We start from the raw sequence: 6,000 nt of genomic DNA on the forward strand, positions 1-6,000 counted from the left end.
TGTCTTATGGTATTACTAAGATAGTACCTATGTTATTATTATCATACATCTTTTGCATTAGTGAGCTTTTCATATACTTTCATTGTACCAGATAACTCTAAACTCCTTTGTGTTTCTCCTGGGGTCTTGACATAGGAGACATTAGGAAGTATTCACTAATTCAAAAGTTTGAGTTGTTTGTGAAGTTTTCATTCATTACAAAAATGATCCAAGTCAAATAAATACAGCTAACACTTCATGGTTTGATTCTACTCTGCTTAGAGAGTCCATAGTTATAAACTCTTTTTGTGCCCAATTTTGGACATAAAGGTAATCTGTGCATGTTTGCAATCCCTTTAGGTCACAGAACTAAAGCTATCTTCTTCTGAACTACCAAAGAAAAATTCTATCTGTTCTTTGAAAATTAAAAAACAACCAACTAACCCTTGTAAAAAAAGCAGTTCCAGTTCACAGATTTTTTTTTTAATATTTATTTATTTTGGCTGTTGCCAAGTCTTAGTTGCGGCACATGGGATCTTCGTTGCGGCATGCAGGATCTAGTTCTCCGACCAGGGATCAAACCCGGACTCCCCGCATTGGGAGCGTGGAGTCTTACCCACTGGACCACCAAGGAAGTCCCCACAGATTTATTTCAATCTTACAAATGTATTATAAAATACTGTATGCTTAGAAAGGAGTAAACATAATATATAGGTAAAATTTAAATAATAATAAAATGTACACTCTGTAGCCATTATCCATCACAAGAAATAAAACATGAAATAGTAAAGCTTTTATATCACCAAAATTTTAGTCTAAAGCAAACTAAGTCCAAAATGGTTATAAGGGGACTTCCCTGGCGGTCCAGTGGTTAAGACTCCCCGCTTCCAATGCAGGGGGCACAGGTTCAATCCCTGGTCAGGGAACTAAGATCCCACATGCCACGCAGTGCAGCCAATAAATAAATAAATAAATTTTAAAAATGGTTATAAAGCTTCGAGATGATAAAGGGGTTTTTAAAGACTAAAAGAAGACACCAACTATTACAGGATTATATATTGAGATTAGAAGGAGATTAGATAAATCTAGTCCTAATGACAGTATCAAATACAAGACTTTTTAAGTTGGAACTACTTTATTTTCATTGACTACATAGCCTGGATTTTTGGAATAGTTACAATTTCATTCCATTTCCATAAACCAATGGCTTTCTGGAAATTACAATATTCTGTTATTCAAACTAGTCTACATCTGCCAAGCTACCTCTTCTATCTGGAAATAAAAGTTCTTTGTGGGGTCATGTGATCTAAATGTTGGTTTCGGTAAATAAATCAGCATAGATAAAATGAAAAAAAAAAAAAGCATCAGGTTACAGATTTAGGAAATTCTGACTCTAGTCTCTGTTGAATTACTGGCTTTCATGAAGTGTGCACTAGACTTTCAAGTAGCTAATACAGAAGGAAATACAACCAATATTAAGATCCACAGTATCTATGAGGAAAAACGAAACCAGTAGCACAGGAGAAGCCCAATTATTCCTGATTCTAAGAATTGAGATATATTTCTCTATTAAAGCCTCAAAGAGATAATACGAACATTGACATTCCTTCCTTATAGTAAGCACAGCAATGTGTTTCAATGGGTTTCTTTTTATTAATTGAGTTATAGGTGATGTAGAATATTATATAAGTTATAGGTGTACAATATAGTGACTCACAATTTTTAAAGGTTATACTCCAATTATAGTTATTGTAAAACACTGGCTATATTCCCTGTATTGTACAATATATACTTGTAGTTTATTTTATACATAATAATTTGTATCTCTTAATCCCCTATTCCTATATTGCCCCTCCCCCCTTCCTCTCCTCACTGGTAACCACTAGTCTCTTCTCTATATCTGTGAGTTTGCTTCTTTTTTGTTATATTCACTAGTTTGTTGCAATTTTTAAATTCCACATATAAGTGATATCATACAGTATTTGTCTTTCTCTGACTTATTTCACTTAGCATAATATCCTCCAAGTCCATCCATGTTGTTGCAAATGGTAAAATTTCATTCCTTTTTATGGCTGAGTAGTATTCCATATATATATATACACACACCATATCTTCATTATCCATTCATCTATTATGGACACTTTGGTTGCTTCCATATCTTGGTAACTATAAATAATGCTGCTGTGAACACTGGGTTGCATGTATCTTTTCGAATTAGGGTTTTTGTTTTTTCCAAATACATAATCCAGCAGTGGAATTCCTGGGTCATATGGTAGTTCTATTCTTAGTTTTTTGAGGAATTTCCATACTATTTTCCATAGCATCTGCACCAATTCACATTTCCACCAACAGAGTATAAAGGTTTCCTTTTCTCCACATCCTCGCCAACATTTGTTGTTTGTGTTCTTTTTGATGATAGCCATTCTGACAGGTATGAGGTGATATCTCATTGTGGTTTTGATTTGCATTTCCTTGATGATTAGCAATGTTGAGCATCTTTTCATATGTCTGTTGGCCATCTGCGTTTTCTCTTTGGAAAAGTATCTATTCAGATCTTCTGCCCATTTTTTAATCAAGTTGTTTTTTTGATGTTGAGTTGTATGAGCTGTTTATATATTTTGGATATTAACCCCTTATCGGTCATATCATTTGCAAATATTTTCTCCCATTCAGTAGGTTGTCTTTTAGTTTCGTCAACTGTTTCCTGGGCTGTGCAAAAGCTTTTAAGTTTAATTAGGTTCAATGGATTTCTTATAACAAATACGCTGAAGACTTGAAATCAAAATGCAAATTCAGAGACACTAACATATGCCCTCTGAAATGATGTTTTTGGGAAATAACTCAGCACTTCTTTTGGATGCAAGCATGATAACTCCGTAAAGGTAAACATCTGGAATTTTTACACTGCAAACATTAAAGAAGTTCCATCCTTAGTCAAGAATTCAGATGTTCTGGATTGATCTGCCACTTGTAATTAATTTGCTGGTCCTAGTGTGAATGCAATATACTTGAACTAAATTTCCATCAGATTTAGATAGAATTTAGTTTTTCTCTTTCTTTTAGGTAAGTACCCAGAGAAGTAAGAAAACATTTTCTCTCTGGGATTATGCTTGGAATATGCAACAGAAATGTCAGAGTAAGTACAAAATGTGAATGTGCATTTGTTGCATATGAATATAGGGAGAATTCTACTTTTAAAAAAATATACCAATTAACAACTTCCCGAAGTGCAAAGTGAGTATTTGCTTTATAAGTTACTTCTTCTGCACAATTTAAGTGTTTAGTGACAGCCCACTGATTACAGGACTAAGACAAAGGAAATTTAAAGCAAAACTACTAGGAGGCATAATCCACTAATACTTGCTCAAAAACAAAAATTACTTGAATTATTATGCAAATCAAAAGAAAAATAAGGACTAAAGGTAAAAAATGTCAAACATTCAAATGTATTTTCAGTGAGGCACTTCTATCAAAGCCACCTCTAACCTTTCTTTAACTGGATTGTGTTTGGTTTTGTTTCCCCCACAGGATAAAGAAGAAAACCACTAGAGTTTCTCTGACCATCAGTTCCCCTGTTAATGAAACCTCCAATATCAGATCAAGTTATTCTACCTTAGTTCAACCACTGTGTATCGACCCCCAGAGGGTAGGTTCAGTTTTAAAAGCTTTCTGAGGGGTTCCGGTAACGGAGACACAGGCCCAGAGAGGAAGGAATCAATGCAACTTTCTTGAAAATCACACATAGGGAGAGCCTCCAGCTGCATGACCTCAGAAAGAACAAGAAAGAAATCTATAGGTCTCAGAAATAACTCCACGGTAGTTCTGTGGGTTGGCCATTTGTCTGTGTGCCAGACCATAAGGGACAGTTGGTTTCTAGGAGCTCAGTCCCATAATAGAATATTCCAACTATCCAAGGAATGAATTCCCTTTTAATTAAAAAAAGGGGGAAATGCTTTTTCAAAAATCTAAAAGATACAACAAGAACAACTGTATGGAGAAAGGAAAAAAATCTAATCAGTAAAATTTAGAAGTTATTTAAACATTTAATACACAGTCTCTAAATACTCATTTCTCAAATGTAATCTCCCAGTGTTGTATTTCACCATCTCAGCTGATGAATGCTGGAGGAGAGAGAAAAAAGGGTGGCATTGGAGCAGACATCCAAACTGACATTTAAATTAGGAGCATCATCCTTTTCAGAAAGTAAACTTAGGGTGTGGTCGGTAACAGCTAAAAATGATCCAGTTAGTCCATGCCCACCATGCACCTAGGTTTTGGGGCCTTGACAATATGGATAATAGTGTCTCTTCTATTTCTTAAACCAGATGCAGAGTCCCTGCAGCAGCCTGTCTGGATCCACTTGTGTAGTAGCCCCTGTGTTTACCAAGGTAACCTATCCACACTGCATGACGCAGTTTGGATTTTACAGATAAATTGTGGGGATTATCAAAGGTGAAAGAAGAAGGAAAGAAAACTAGAAAAGGACCTCAGAGATTATAATTATTTTATATATGAGAAAACTGAGTCCCAGAAAGCATGAAATTACTGTTCAGTGTCACAGAGCAACTCATGGTTTATCCTACGCTCTTTAGATTTTTGCTCTGTGTCAGTCCTCCAGCTCTGGAAGGAAATGCTTAGACTGTCCTTTCCAAGCAGACAGTGCTCTGCCTGACCTCAAGATTCATCAGGTTCTCTTAACTGGCCATAAGATGCCCTTCTGAAGTAGTCAACAAGCAAAGCCATATCTACTTCCTGCTAGGGTCACAGTCAGAGATCAGGATTGAGAAGCCTCCTCTATCACTCGCTGGAAACAGCAGGATTCAATCAGTTAGGTCAAACCAAGCTAAGGTTGATATCTTCTCTGGGCTCTCTGTTCCAAACCTAACAGAACTGGAACTACTGCCATTGCTGGCCCAAGGTATGAGAAGCATGGCAGGGACTTAACCAGATACAGGATGGGAGACACAGAAAACAATGTCATTAAGAGTAAGGAGCACTACTATCAATTCTGGAAGCCCACTTTCAGCAGGTGCCATCAGGCACAAGCGTCTATTATTTCCACAAGTCTCCTGCTGCATTCCTTCCCTGTAATATGCAGCCCTGGGCATCAGGCTCAAGGGCAGGGTTGGTGGTCATTATGTCTTAACTAGGTCTCACCTGATAGAAGGGCCTCTGATCCTCTCTCTCTCTGGTCTGAGGGCCAAGTTATAATCTGAAATGTAATTCTAGATTCTAGAGGACCCTGGAGCTGAGAATAGGAGAGAGATTAAGATTTAAATTTAAGGGGTAAATTTACAACAAATGCCACTCGTTCATATGCATTATGAGACTATACTAGCTAGTGTTAATAAACACTTCTTATATATATATAACTCTTCATTCTTTAAAGAAAGTTTTCAGATTATTTCTCTGAAATGAGCCTCAAAACCTCAAGTAGGCTGAGCATTTTACTAGCCCTATTTCACAGACAAAGGACATGAGTTCTACAAAGGTTAAGAGTCTTCCAAGTTCCTATGATGAGCTTCAACCAGCTAGTGGCAAAGTTGTGATTTTTGCCCAATTCCTCAAAGTCATGATTCAGAATCCTTAACAAATTACAATACTGCCCATGCTGCTTGACCAATAATAAAGATTAAATCTGTGACTTCATAGGTACTCAATAAAATAACACAACAAAGTGAAGACTTTTCAAGTAATTGGTTTTCTATCTTGAAAAATGGCTCTTGGGGAAGTGAAGAGCCAACTTTCTCATTAAACTCCATGAAACTGAGATAAAAACTTATACCTGACTGTAAAGCACACCATAAAGCACAAAAGATGCCCAGCAAGCTCCTTATTTTGATTAAGGTACAGTCAGTTGTCAATAATTATGATGAAAAGCATACACACTTACTGCAATTGGCACCCCAGATCATTGTATATGGTGAAACAGTTTCTTCCATTCTGTGAATTCTGTGTTTATTCTTCAGCATCTTCAAGACATCTCTACAACCAGAGGTCAGTATGTCGTGTTTGAATGCC

Source organism: Lipotes vexillifer, unplaced genomic scaffold, assembly GCF_000442215.2.
Source record: "Lipotes vexillifer unplaced genomic scaffold, Lipotes_vexillifer_v1.1 scaffold217, whole genome shotgun sequence".
Taxonomy (NCBI): Eukaryota; Metazoa; Chordata; class Mammalia; order Artiodactyla; family Lipotidae; genus Lipotes; species Lipotes vexillifer.